At 43.1% G+C, this 16,257-nt stretch overlaps 1 protein-coding gene across 4 annotated transcripts in view; it reads right to left on the bottom strand.

Annotated features, from left to right (window-relative positions):
• The window catches only part of LOC128704652 (protein FAM110A), a 131,478-nt gene that overhangs the window by 64,889 nt on the left and 50,332 nt on the right, over nucleotides 1–16,257 (bottom strand). For 3 of the 4 annotated variants that reach the window (XM_053799767.2, XM_053799768.2, XM_070079530.1), the window contains exon 2: nucleotides 3,945–4,079. The exons of the other annotated variant lie outside the window; for it this stretch is intronic. The gene's annotated coding sequence lies outside the window, so the exon portion shown is untranslated. The remainder of the gene's footprint in view (nucleotides 1–3,944; nucleotides 4,080–16,257) is intronic. 4 annotated transcript variants of the gene reach the window in all.

The raw sequence follows: 16,257 nt of genomic DNA on the forward strand, positions 1-16,257 counted from the left end.
ACCAGGACCTAAACCACACACACACACAAACATACAAGAACAAACACCAGGACTTAAACCACACACACACAAACATACATGAACAAACACCAGGACCTAAACCACACACACGCACAAACATACAAGAACAAACACCAGGACCTAAACCACACACACACACAAACATACAAGAACAAACACCAGGACCTAAACCACACACACACACACACACACACAAACATACAAGAACAAACACCAGGACCTAAACCACACACACACACAAACATACAAGAACAAACACCAGGACCTAAACCACACACACACACAAACATACAAGAACAAACACCAGGACCTAAACCACACACACACACAAACATACATGAATAAACACCAGGACCTAAACCACACACACACACACACACACACACACACATACATGAACAAACACCAGGACCTAAACCACACACACACAAACATACAAGAACAAACATCAGGACCTAAACCACACACACACACACACACACACACACACACAAACATACAAGAACAAACACCAGGACCTAAACCACACACACACACACACAAACATACAAGAACAAACATCAGGACCTAAACCACACACACACACACACACAAACATACAAGAACAAACACCAGGACCTAAACCACACACACACACACAAACATACATGAACAAACACCAGGACCTAAACAACACACACACAAGAACAAACACCAGGACCTAAACCACACACACACACACAAAGAAACACCAGGACCTAAACCACACACACACACACACATACAAGAACAAACACCAGGACCTAAACCACACACACACACACACACACACACACACAAACATACATGATGAACAAACAAGTCACTTACCAAAGATCAACAGGAATTTAAAAGAAGGTTACTTGTGTCTCACAAAGGTACTGGTGACGGAAATCAGAAGAGACAGTGACAGACGTAGAGACAACAACTGTTGTAGACTGTGTGACGCTATTCAAGACATTGTGACGCTGTTCAAGACATTGTGACGCTGTTCAAGACATTGTGACGCTGTTCAAGACATTGTGACGCTGTTCAAGACATTGTGACGCTGTTCAAGACATTGTGACGCTGTTCAAGACTGTCATGGTGACCTACAACACTCGTGACAACAGTAGAGAACAACACTAGTACGTGGAGAACAACACTAGTACGTGGAGAACAACACTAGTACGTGGAGAACAAAACTAGTACGTGGAGAACAATACTAGTTTGTGGAGAACAACACCAGTACGTGGAGAACAACACCAGTACGTGGAGAACAACACTAGTACGTGGAGAACAACACTAGTACGTGGAGAACAACATTAGTACGTGGAGAACAACACTAGTACGTGGAGAACAACACTAGTACGTGGAGAACAACATCAGTACGTGGAGAACAACACTAGTAAATGGAGAACAACACCAGTACGTGGAGAACAACACTAGTACGTGGAGAACAACACCAGTACGTGGAGAACAACACCAGTACGTGGAGAACAACACTAGTAAATGGAGAACAACACCAGTACGTGGAGAACAACACTAGTACGTGGAGAACAACACCAGTACGTGGAGAACAACTTAGTACGTGGAGAACAACACTAGTACGTGGAGAACAACACTAGTACGTGGAGAACAACACCAGTACGTGGAGAACAACACTAGTAAATGGAGAACAACACCAGTACGTGGAGAACAACACTAGTAAATGGAGAACAACACCAGTACGTGGAGAACAACACTAGTACGTGGAGAACAACACCAGTACGTGGAGAACAACTTAGTACGTGGAGAACAACACTAGTACGTGGAGAACAACACTAGTACGTGGAGAACAACACCAGTACGTGGAGAACAACACTAGTACGTGGAGAACAACACCAGTACGTGGAGAACACTAGTAAATGGAGAACAACAGTACGTGGAGAACAACACTAGTACGTGGAGAACAACACCAGTACGTGGAGAGCAACACCAGTACGTGGAGAACAACACCAGTACGTGGAGAACAACACCAGTACGTGGAGAACAACACCAGTACGTGGAGAACAACACTAGTGCGTGGAGAACACTAGTACGTAGAGAACACAAGTACGTGGAGAACAACACCAGTACGTGGAGAACAACACTAGTACGTGGAGAACAACACCAGTACGTGGAGAACACCACCAGTACGTGGAAAACAACACCAGTACGTGGGGAACAACACCAGTACGTGGGGAACAACACCAGTACGTGGAGAACAACACTAGTACGTGAAGAACAACACCAGTACGTGGAGAACAACACCAGTACGTGGAGAACAACACTAGTACGTGGAGAACACAAGTACGTGGAGAACAACACCAGTACGTGAAGAACAACACTAGTACGTGGAGAACAACACCAGTACGTGGAGAACAACACCAGTACGTGGAGAACAACACTAGTACGTGAAGAACAACACTAGTACGTGGGGAACAACACCAGTACGTGGGGAACAACACCAGTACGTGGAGAACAACACTAGTACGTGAAGAACAACACTAGTACGTGGAGAACAACACCAGTACGTGGAGAACAACACCAGTACGTGGAGAACAACACCAGTACGTGGAGAACAACACCAGTACGTGGAGAACAACACTAGTACGTGAAGAACAACACCAGTACGTGGAGAACAACACCAGTACGTGGAGAACAACACCAGTACGTGGAGAACAACACCAGTACGTGGAGAACAACACCAGTACGTGGAGAACAACACCAGTACGTGGAGAACAACACCAGTACGTGGAGAACAACACCAGTACGTGGAGAACAACACCAGTACGTGGAGAACAACACTAGTACGTGAAGAACAACACCAGTACGTGGAGAACAACACCAGTACGTGGAGAACAACACCAGTACGTGGAGAACAACACCAGTACGTGGAGAACAACACCAGTACGTGGAGAACAACACCAGTACGTGGAGAACAACACCAGTACGTGGAGAACAACACCAGTACGTGGAGAACAACACCAGTACGTGGAGAACAACACCAGTACGTGGAGAACAACACCAGTACGTGGAGAACAACACCAGTACGTGGAGAACAACACCAGTACGTGGAGAACAACACCAGTACGTGGAGAACAACACCAGTACGTGGAGAACAACACCAGTACGTGGAGAACAACACTAGTACGTGAAGAACAACACCAGTACGTGGAGAACAACACCAGTACGTGGAGAACAACACCAGTACGTGGAGAACAACACCAGTACGTGGAGAACAACACCAGTACGTGGAGAACAACACCAGTACGTGGAGAACAACACCAGTACGTGGAGAACAACACCAGTACGTGGAGAACAACACCAGTACGTGGAGAACAACACCAGTACGTGGAGAACAACACCAGTACGTGGAGAACAACACCAGTACGTGGAGAACAACACCAGTACGTGGAGAACAACACCAGTACGTGGAGAACAACACCAGTACGTGGAGAACAACACCAGTACGTGGAGAACAACACCAGTACGTGGAGAACAACACCAGTACGTGGAGAACAACACCAGTACGTGGAGAACAACACCAGTACGTGGAGAACAACACCAGTACGTGGAGAACAACACCAGTACGTGGAGAACAACACCAGTACGTGGAGAACAACACCAGTACGTGGAGAACAACACCAGTACATGGAGAACAACACCAGTACGTGGAGAACAACACCAGTACGTGGAGAACAACACCAGTACATGGAGAACAACACCAGTACATGGAAAACAACACCAGTACATGGAGAACAACACCAGTACATGGAGAACACCAGTACATGGAGAACAACACCAGTACGTGGAGAACAACACCAGTACGTGGAGAACAGGTTACGGAAACAGTGTTGAAACAAGTATGAACAGTGTTGAAGAACAGCTAAGCTTACTAATACCTGTACGTTACTTGTAGCCGCTTCCAGAGGTCACGTTCTTCACGACCAGGTCCCTGACCAGGCCTGGTTGTTGGTCTGATCGACCAAACTGTTAGTGGCCGTCACCAGCAGTCCAGCCTATGTACCACATCCCGCCTGAGGTGAGGTTCATATATTAGTGGAATGAACAACTTTGAGGTGATGAACAATGTTATGTCTGGGTAGAAGTGCAGAAAAGACATGATCAAGGAATGAAGGTACTGAGGGACAGTGACAGTGTAGACATGAACTAACAAGATGAACAAGAACAAGATGAACAACTGAGGGACAGTGACAGTGTAGACATGAACTAACAAGATGAACAAGAACAAGATTATCAACTTAGGGACAGTGACAGTGTAGACATGAACTAACAAGATGAACAACTGTGGGACAGTGACAGTGTAGACATGAACTAACAAGATGAACAACTGTGGGACAGTGACAGTGTAGACATGAACTAACAAGATGAACAACTGTGGGACAGTGACAGTGTAGACATGAACTAACAAGATGAACAAGAACAAGATGAACAACTGAGGGACAGTGACAGTGTGGACATGAACTAACAAGATGAACAACTGAGGGACAGTGACAGTGTGGACATGAACTAACAAGATGAACAACTGAGGGACAGTGACAGTGTGGACATGAACTAACAAGATGAACAACTGTGGGACAGTGACAGTGTGGACATGAACTAACAAGATGAACAACTGAGGGACAGTGACAGTGTAGACATGAACTAACAAGATGAACAACTGTGGGACAGTGACAGTGTGGACATGAACTAACAAGATGAACAACTGAGGGACAGTGACAGTGTAGACATGAACTAACAAGATGAACAACTGAGGGACAGTGACAGTGTGGACATGAACTAACAAGATGAACAAGAACAAGATGAACAACTGAGGGACAGTGACAGTGTGGACATGAACTAACAAGATGAACAACTGAGGGACAGTGACAGTGTGGACATGAACTAACAAGATGAACAAGAACAAGATGAACAACTGTGGGACAGTGACAGTGTAGACATGAACTAACAAGATGAACAACTGAGGGACAGTGACAGTGTGGACATGAACTAACAAGATGAACAAGAACAAGATGAACAACTGAGGGACAGTGACAGTGTAGACATGAACTAACAAGATGAACAACTGTGGGACAGTGACAGTGTGGACATGAACTAACAAGATGAACAACTGAGGGACAGTGACAGTGTGGACATGAACTAACAAGATGAACAACTGAGGGACAGTGACAGTGTAGACATGAACTAACAAGATGAACAACTGAGGGACAGTGACAGTGTAGACATGAACTAACAAGATGAACAACTGAGGGACAGTGACAGTGTAGACATGAACTAACAAGATGAACAAGAACAAGATGAACAACTGAGGGACAGTGACAGTGTAGACATGAACTAACAAGATGAACAAGAACAAGATGAACAACTGAGGGACAGTGACAGTGTAGACATGAACTAACAAGATGAACAAGAACAAGATGAACAACTGAGGGACAGTGACAGTGTGGACATGAACTAACAAGATGAACAAGAACAAGATGAACAACTGAGGGACAGTGACAGTGTAGACATGAACTAACAAGATGAACAACTGAGGGACAGTGACAGTGTGGACATGAACTAACAAGATGAACAACTGAGGGACAGTGACAGTGTAGACATAAGAACATAAGAACATAAGAACGAAGGAACACTGCAGAAGGCCTACTGGCCCATGCGAGGCAGGTCCAAGTCCCTACCGGCTTAAGCCAATGCACCCAACCTAGTCAGGTCAGGTCACATTGACTTAAGGGAGGAACACGGCAACCGACCTGTTAGCACAAGCTATCAGGTCCAACTCACACCCACCCACATCTACTCATGTATTTATCCAACCTATTTTTAAAGCTACACAACGTTCTGGCCTCTATAACGGTACTTGGGAGTTTGTTCCACTCATCCACAACTCTATTACCAAACCAGTACTTTCCTATATCCCTCCTGAATCTGAATTTTTCCAACTTAAAACCATTGCTGCGAGTCCTGTCTAGGCTAGATATTTTCAGCACACTATTTACATCCCCTTTATTTATTCCTGTCTTCCACTTATAAACCTCAATCATATCCCCCCTAATTCTACGTCTTTCTAGAGAGTGCAGTTTCAGGGCCCTTAGTCTATCCTCATAGGGAAGGTTTCTGATACATGGGATCATCTTTGTCATCCTCCTTTGTACATTTTCCAGAGAATTTATATCCATTCTGTAATACGGTGACCAAAACTGTGCAGCATAATCTAAATGAGGCCTAACCAAGGATGTATAGAGTTGAAGAACAACCTGAGGACTCCTATTATTTATGCTTCTTGATATGAAGCCAAGGATTCTATTAGCTTTATTGCGAACACTTATGCACTGTTGTCTTGGTTTCAGATTACTGCTAACCAGAACTCCTAAATCTTTTTCGCAATCCGTAATATTAAGATCTACATTATTTAGTTTATATGTGGCATGGTTATTGTCCTGTCCAACATTTAGAACTTTGCATTTGTCTATATTAAACTGCATGTGCCACTTCTCCGACCACTGCATCAGTCTATTCAAATCTTCCTGGAGTGCTCGAATGTCCTCGTCAGAATGAATTCGACGGCCTATTTTGGTGTCATCGGCAAACTTGCCGATGTCGCTCTTTATGCCCTCATCTATGTCGTTTATGTAGATTGTGAACAGCAGGGGGCCCAACACTGACCCCTGTGGAACACCGCTCGTGACGCTTCCCCACTCTGATTTCTCCCCATTTATGCAAACTCTCTGCTGCCTATTTGTCAACCATGCCTCTATCCAGGAAAAAATTTCTCCTCCTATTCCATGTGCTTTAATTTTCCTCAATAGTCTCTGATGTGGGACCCTGTCAAAAGCCTTACTGAAGTCCATATACACAATATCATATTCATTACCATGATCTACCTCCTCAAATACCTTAGTGAAAAAAGTTAATAAATTCGTAAGGCAGGAACGCCCCTTTGTAAAACCATGCTGAGATTCGTTGATTAATTTATGCTTTTCAAGGTGGCTACGAACTGCCTCGGCAATTATTGATTCCATAAATTTTCCCACTATGGAGGTTAGGCTTATTGGTCTATAGTTCGAAGCTAAGGACCTGTCACCTGTTTTGAAAATAGGTATCACATTTGCCATTTTCCACTTATCTGGCACCATGCCAGTTTGTAGTGATATGTTGAAAAGATTAGCCAAAGGTGTGCTAAGCTCCCCTTTACATTCCTTTAGAACCCTTGCATACAGTTCATCAGGGCCTGGGGATTTGTTAGGTTTTAATTTATCTATTTGCCTAAGGACCATGTCACTTGTGACCCTAATAGTGCACAGTTTATTATCGTCCTGTTCTACATAATTTATCATTACTGGAATATCGCTGGTATCCTCCTGTGTAAAAACTGAGAGGAAGTATGTGTTAAAAATTCTACACATTTCCTTATCACTGTCAGTGAGCTGACCCGAGGAACTTTTGAGTGGGCCTATCTTGTCCCTGATCTTACTTCTGTATACCTGAAAGAATCCTTTTGGGTTAGTCTTCGATTCTCTTGCAACTTTAACCTCATAATCTCTATTTGCTTTTCTAATTCCCTTTTTTATTTCTCTCTTTAACTGAATATATCGATTTCTTAATTGCCCCTCTCCTCTTTTGATTTGCCTATATATGCCTCTCTTTTGACCAATCAGATATTTTAATCTATTGTTCATCCATTTAGGATCATTTTTGTTAGATCTGATTTCCCTATTTGGAACATAATTTGACTGAGCAGCTAGAACTATGCCCTGGAAAGCATCATATCGGCAACCATCACCACCTACCTGACCCCTAGTCAGGTCATTCCAGTTCAGCCCACCTAAGTAATTTTTCAGTCCTATGAAATCAGCCAAGCGAAAGTCAGGGACGGAGACTTGATTGCCATTATTAGGGGAATTCCATGATATGTTAAAACTGAGTGATTTGTGATCACTCTCCCCAAGCTCATCATTAACCTCAAGATTATTAATTAGTGTTTCCCTACTGGCAAGAACCAAGTCAAGGAGGTTATTTCCCCTAGTTGGCTCTGTCACAAACTGTTTTAAAAAACAATCCTGGATCGTATCAAGAAAGTCACCCGACTCTAAATTTCCTGTCAAATTGCTCCAGTCAATCTGTCTATAGTTGAATCTGTCAATCTGTCTATAGTTGAGGGACAGTGACAGTGTGGACATGAACTAACAAGATGAACAACTGTGGGACAGTGACAGTGTGGACATGAACTAACAAGATGAACAAGAACAAGATGAACAACTGAGGGACAGTGACAGTGTAGACATGAACTAACAAGATGAACAACTGAGGGACAGTGACAGTGTGGACATGAACTAACAAGATGAACAACTGTGGGACAGTGACAGTGTGGACATGAACTAACAAGATGAACAACTGAGGGACAGTGACAGTGTGGACATGAACTAACAAGATGAACAACTGAGGGACAGTGACAGTGTGGACATGAACTAACAAGATGAACAAGAACAAGATGAACAACTGAGGGACAGTGACAGTGTAGACATGAACTAACAAGATGAACAAGAACAAGATGAACAACTGAGGGACAGTGACAGTGTGGACATGAACTAACAAGATGAACAAGAACAAGATGAACAACTGAGGGACAGTGACAGTGTAGACATGAACTAACAAGATGAACAAGAACAAGATGAACAACTGAGGGACAGTGACAGTGTGGACATGAACTAACAAGATGAACAACTGTGGGACAGTGACAGTGTGGACATGAACTAACAAGATGAACAACTGAGGGACAGTGACAGTGTGGACATGAACTAACAAGATGAACAACTGAGGGACAGTGACAGTGTGGACATGAACTAACAAGATGAACAAGAACAAGATGAACAACTGAGGGACAGTGACAGTGTGGACATGAACTAACAAGATGAACAAGAACAAGATGAACAACTGAGGGACAGTGACAGTGTAGACATGAACTAACAAGATGAACAAGAACAAGATGAACAACTGAGGGACAGTGACAGTGTGGACATGAACTAACAAGATGAACAACTGAGGGACAGTGACAGTGTGGACATGAACTAACAAGATGAACAAGAACAAGATGAACAACTGAGGGACAGTGACAGTGTGGACATGAACTAACAAGATGAACAAGAACAAGATGAACAACTGAGGGACAGTGACAGTGTAGACATGAACTAACAAGATGAACAAGAACAAGATGAACAACTGAGGGACAGTGACAGTGTGGACATGAACTAACAAGATGAACAAGAACAAGATGAACAACTGAGGGACAGTGACAGTGTAGACATGAACTAACAAGATGAACAACTGTGGGACAGTGACAGTGTAGACATGAACTAACAAGATGAACAACTGAGGGACAGTGACAGTGTGGACATGAACTAACAAGATGAACAAGAACAAGATGAACAACTGAGGGACAGTGACAGTGTGGACATGAACTAACAAGATGAACAACTGAGGGACAGTGACAGTGTGGACATGAACTAACAAGATGAACAAGAACAAGATGAACAACTGAGGGACAGTGACAGTGTGGACATGAACTAACAAGATGAACAACTGAGGGACAGTGACAGTGTGGACATGAACTAACAAGATGAACAAGAACAAGATGAACAACTGTGGGACAGTGACAGTGTGGACATGAACTAACAAGATGAACAACTGAGGGACAGTGACAGTGTGGACATGAACTAACAAGATGAACAACTGAGGGACAGTGACAGTGTGGACATGAACTAACAAGATGAACAACTGAGGGACAGTGACAGTGTGGACATGAACTAACAAGATGAACAACTGAGGGACAGTGACAGTGTGGACATGAACTAACAAGATGAACAACTGAGGGACAGTGACAGTGTGGACATGAACTAACAAGATGAACAAGAACAAGATGAACAACTGTGGGACAGTGACAGTGTGGACATGAACTAACAAGATGAACAACTGAGGGACAGTGACAGTGTGGACATGAACTAACAAGATGAACAAGAACAAGATGAACAACTGAGGGACAGTGACAGTGTGGACATGAACTAACAAGGAAGATGAACAAGAACAAAGATGAACAAGAACAAGGAAGATGAACAAGAACAAAGAAGATGAACAAGAACAAACAAGATGAACAAGAACAAACAAGGAAGATGAACAAGAACAAACAAGATGAACAAGAACAAAGAAGATGAACAAGAACAAAGAAGATGAACAAGAACAAACAAGGAAGATGAACAAGAACAAACAAGGAAGATGAACAAGAACAAACAAGGAAGATGAACAAGAACAAACAAGGAAGATGAACAAGAACAAAGAAGATGAACAAGAACAAAGAAGATGAACAAGAACAAACAAGGAATATGAACAAGAACAAGATGAACAAGAACAAACAAGATGAACAAGAACAAACAAGGAAGATGAACAAGAACAAGGAAGATGAACAAGAACAAACAAGGAAGATGAACAAGAACAAACAAGGAAGATGAACAAGAACAAGGAAGATGAACAAGAACAAACAAGATGAACAAGAACAAACAAGATGAACAAGAACAAACAAGATGAACAAGAACAAACAAGATGAACAAGAACAAACAAGGAAGATGAACAAGAACAAACAAGATGAACAAGAACAAAAAAGATGAACAAGAACAAAGAAGATGAACAAGAACAAACAAGGAATATGAACAAGAACAAGATGAACAAGAACAAACAAGATGAACAAGAACAAACAAGGAAGATGACCAAGAACAAGGAAGATGAACAAGAACAAACAAGGAAGATGAACAAGAACAAGATGAACAAGAACAAACAAGATGAACAAGAACAAGGAATATGAACAAGAACAAGATGAACAAGAACAAACAAGGAATATGAACAAGAACAAGATGAACAAGAACAAACAAGATGAACAAGAACAAACAAGGAAGATGAACAAGAACAAACAAGGAAGATGAACAAGAACAAGGAAGATGAACAAGAACAAACAAGGAAGATGAACAAGAACAAGGAAGATGAACAAGAACAAGGAAGATGAACAAGAACAAACAAGGAAGATGAACAAGAACAAACAAGGAAGATGAACAAGAACAAGGAAGATGAACAAGAACAAACAAGGAAGATGAACAAGAACAAACAAGATGAACAAGAACAAACAAGATGAACAAGAACAAACAAGATGAACAAGAACAAACAAGATGAACAAGAACAAACAAGGAAGATGAACAAGAACAAACAAGGAAGATGAACAAGAATAAGGAAGATGAACAAGAACAAACAAGGAAGATGAACAAGAACAAACAAGGAAGATGAACAAGAACAAACAATGAAGATGAACAAGAATAAGGAAGATGAACAAGAACAAACAAGGAAGATGAACAAGAACAAGGAAGATGAACAAGAACAAACAAGGAAGATGAACAAGAACAAACAAGGAAGATGAACAAGAACAAGGAAGATGAACAAGAACAAGGAAGATGAACAAGAACAAGGAAGATGAACAAGAACAAGGAAGATGAACAAGAACAAACAAGGAAGATGAACAAGAACAAGGAAGATGAACAAGAACAAGATGAACAAGAACAAACAAGGAAGATGAACAAGAACAAACAAGGAAGATGAACAAGAACAAGGAAGATGAACAAGAACAAGGAAGATGAACAAGAACAAGGAAGATGAACAAGAACAAACAAGGAAGATGAACAAGAACAAACAAGGAAGATGAACAAGAACAAACAAGGAAGATGAACAAGAACAAGGAAGATGAACAAGAACAAGGAAGATGAACAAGAACAAACAAGGAAGATGAACAAGAACAAGGAAGATGAACAAGAACAAGGAAGATGAACAAGAACAAGGAAGATGAACAAGAACAAACAAGGAAGATGAACAAGAACAAGGAAGATGAACAAGAACAAGGAAGATGAACAAGAACAAGGAAGATGAACAAGAACAAACAAGGAAGATGAACAAGAACAAACAAGGAAGATGAACAAGAACAAGGAAGATGAACAAGAACAAACAAGGAAGATGAACAAGAACAAGGAAGATGAACAAGAACAAGGAAGATGAACAAGAACAAGATGAACAAGAACAAACAAGGAAGATGAACAAGAACAAACAAGGAAGATGAACAAGAACAAACAAGGAAGATGAACAAGAACAAGGAAGATGAACAAGAACAAGGAAGATGAACAAGAACAAACAAGGAAGATGAACAAGAACAAACAAGGAAGATGAACAAGAACAAACAAGGAAGATGAACAAGAACAAGGAAGATGAACAAGAACAAACAAGGAAGATGAACAAGAACAAACAAGGAAGATGAACAAGAACAAGGAAGATGAACAAGAACAAACAAGGAAGATGAACAAGAACAAACAAGGAAGATGAACAAGAACAAACAAGGAAGATGAACAAGAACAAGGAAGATGAACAAGAACAAACAAGGAAGATGAACAAGAACAAACAAGGAAGATGAACAAGAACAAACAAGGAAGATGAACAAGAACAAGGAAGATGAACAAGAACAAACAAGGAAGATGAACAAGAACAAGGAAGATGAACAAGAACAAACAATGAAGATGAACAAGAATAAGGAAGATGAACAAGAACAAACAAGGAAGATGAACAAGAATAAGGAAGATGAACAAGAACAAACAAGGAAGATGAACAAGAACAAACAACTAAGATACCAAAGAAGACATAAGAGAAGAACAAAGGAACAATACCAAGACTGGAACAATGAACAACTAACAAATACAATCAAATTTATAACGACATTTCGGTCCTACTTAAACCATTACCTAGACGTAACTAGCTAATGGTGTACATTAGACCTAAACGTCGTGAGTTCATTATATGTGCGGGTTATTACTGGATAAATGGACCCTCAACACCTTAACAACACAGACAGCATAAGTACTGTAAACAAGTGGAAGACAGTAGATAATGTGGCACTGGAAGGTTGTCTTGGTGCTTTTATAACCACTGAGATACCTCTGGAAGACTGCACTGGAAGGTTGTCTTGGTGCTTTTATAACCACTGAGATACCTCTGGAAGACTGCACTGGAAGGTTGTCTTGGTGCTTTTACAACCACTGAGATACCTCTGGAAGACTGCACTGGAAGGTTCTCTTGGTGCTTTTACAATCACTGAGATATCTCTGGAAGACTGCACTGGAAGGTTGTCTCGGTGCTTTTACAATCACTGAGATATCTCTGGAAGACTGCACTGGAAGGTTGTCTTGGTGCTTTTATAACCACTGAGATACGTCTGGAAGACTGCACTGGAAGGTTGTCTTGGTGCTTTTATAACCACTGAGATACGTCTGGAAGACTGCACTGGAAGGTTGTCTTGGTGTTTTTATAACCACTGAGATACGTCTGGAAGACTGCACTGGAAGGTTGTCTTGGTGCTTTTATAACCACTGAGATACGTCTGGAAGACTGCACTGGAAGGTTGTCTTGGTGCTTTTATAACCACTGAGATACGTCTGGAAGACTGCACTGGAAGGTTGTCTTGGTGTTTTCATAACCACTGAGATACGTCTGGAAGACTGCACTGGAAGGTTGTCTTGGTGCTTTTATAACCACTGAGATACGTCTGGAAGACTGCACTGGAAGGTTGTCTTGGTGCTTTTATAACCACTGAGATACGTCTGGAAGACTGCACTGGAAGGTTGTCTTGGTGTTTTTATAACCACTGAGATACCGCTGGAAGACTGCGCTGGAAGGCTGCCTTGGTGCTTTTTTTTTAACCACTGAGATACGTCTGGAAGACTGCACTGGAAGGTTGTCTTGGTGCTTTTACAACCACTGAGATACGTCTGGATGACTGGATGGATCCTGGATGGATGACTGGATGAATGACTGGGTGGATCCTGGATGACTGGATGGATCCTGGATGACTGGATGGATCCTGGATGACTGGATGGTTGCTGTGTATATTGGCTGCCAAACATCCTTAACAATCTTGCTACACAGCCGCTATAACTGCCCAAGGCTGTACTACACAGCCGCTATAACTGCCCAAGGCTGTACTACACAGCTGCTATAACTGCCCAAGGCTGTACTACACAGCTGCTATAACTGCCCAAGGCTGTACTACACAGCTGCTATAACTGCCCAAGGCTGTACTACACAGCCGCTATAACTGCCCAAGGCTGTACTACACAGCCGCTATAACTGCCCAAGGCTGTACTACACAGCTGCTATAACTGCCCAAGGCTATACTACACAGCCGCTATAACTGTCCAAGGCTGTACTACACAGCCGCTATAACTGCCCAAGGCTGTACTACACAGCCGCTATAACTGCCCAAGGCTGTACTACACAGCTGCTATAACTGCCGAAGGCTGTACTACACAGCTGCTATAACTGTCCAAGGCTGTACTACACAGCCGCTATAACTGCCCAAGGCTATACTACACAGCCGCTATAACTGCCCAAGGCTGTACTACACAGCTGCTATAACTGCCCAAGGCTGTACTACACAGCCGCTGTAACTGCCCAAGGCTGTGTGGCTCTGGTGGCCTGGTGGTTAACGCTCTCGCTTCACACGGTGAGGGCCTGGGTTCGATTCCCAGCCAGAGTAGAAACATTGGACGTGTTTCTTTCCACCTGTTGTCTATGTTCCCCATCAGTAAAATGGGTACCTGGGTGTTAGTCGACTGGTGTGGGTCGCATCCTGGGACACTGACCTAAGGAGGCCTGGTCACAGACCGGGCCGCGGGGGCGTTGACCCCCGGAACTCTCTCCAGATAAACTCCAGATAAACAAGCAAATACGAACATATAACAGCCTTACCTGAGTGACTCGCCTGTCCACCTACCATGTAAGCCCCACCACTGCCACCTACCACCACTGCCACCTACCACCACTGCCACCTACTACCACTACCACCACTTACCACCACTGCCACCTACCACCACTACCACCTACCACCACTGCCGCCTACCACCACTGCCGCCTACCACCACTGCCACCTACCACCACTGCCGCCTACCACCACTGCCACCTACCACCACTGCCACCTACCACCTACCACCACTGCCACCTACCACCACTGCCGCCTACCACCACTGCCACCTACCACCACTGCCACCTACCACCTCCACCACAATAGTGATTGTAGACTTTTAAGGTACATACCGCCTGACCTACTCTGGGTTCAACCCCTTCACCAGTGTACCAGTACACATCTCTACCAGCCTAACAGTACACGTCTATCAGACAACCAGTACACATCTCTACCAGCCTAACAGTACACGTCTATCAGACAACCAGTACACATCTCTACCAGCCTAACAGTACACGTCTATCAGACAACCAGTACACATCTCTACCAGCCTAACAGTACACGTCTATCAGACAACCAGTACACATCTCTACCAGCCTAACAGTACACGTCTATCAGACAACCAGTACACGCCTCTACCAGCCTAACAGTACACGTCTATCAGACAACCAGTACACATCTCTACCAGCCTAACAGTACACGTCTATCAGACAACCAGTACACGCCTCTACCAGCCTAACAGTACACGTCTATCAGACAACCAGTACACATCTCTACCAGCCTAACAGTACACGTCTATCAGACAACCAGTACACGCCTCTACCAGCCTAACAGTACACGTCTATCAGACAACCAGTACACACCTCTACCAGCCTAACAGTACACGTCTATCAGACAACCAGTACACGCCTCTACCAGCCTAACAGTACACGTCTATCAGACAACCAGTACACGCCTCTACCAGCCTAACAGTACACGTCTATCAGACAACCAGTACACGCCTCTACCAGCCTAACAGTACACGTCTATCAGACAACCAGTACACGCCTCTACCAGCCTAACAGTACACGTCTATCAGACAACCAGTACACGCACGTCTATCAGACAACCAGTACACATCTCTACCAGCCTAACAGTACACGTCTATCAGACAACCAGTACACGCCTCTACCAGCCTAACAGTACACGTCTATCAGACAACCAGTACACGCCTCTACCAGCCTAACAGTACACGTCTATCAGACAACCAGTACACGCCTCTACCAGAGAATATGTGTGTGTGTGTGTGTGTGTGTGTGTGTGTGTGTGTGTGTGTGTGAATGATTACCTATTTGTATTACATTCATGTGAAACGCTAAAACCGTAGGAGTCATACAGCACCGGGA

Source organism: Cherax quadricarinatus, chromosome 100 (assembly GCF_038502225.1).
Source record: "Cherax quadricarinatus isolate ZL_2023a chromosome 100, ASM3850222v1, whole genome shotgun sequence".
Classification (NCBI taxonomy): domain Eukaryota; kingdom Metazoa; phylum Arthropoda; class Malacostraca; order Decapoda; family Parastacidae; genus Cherax; species Cherax quadricarinatus.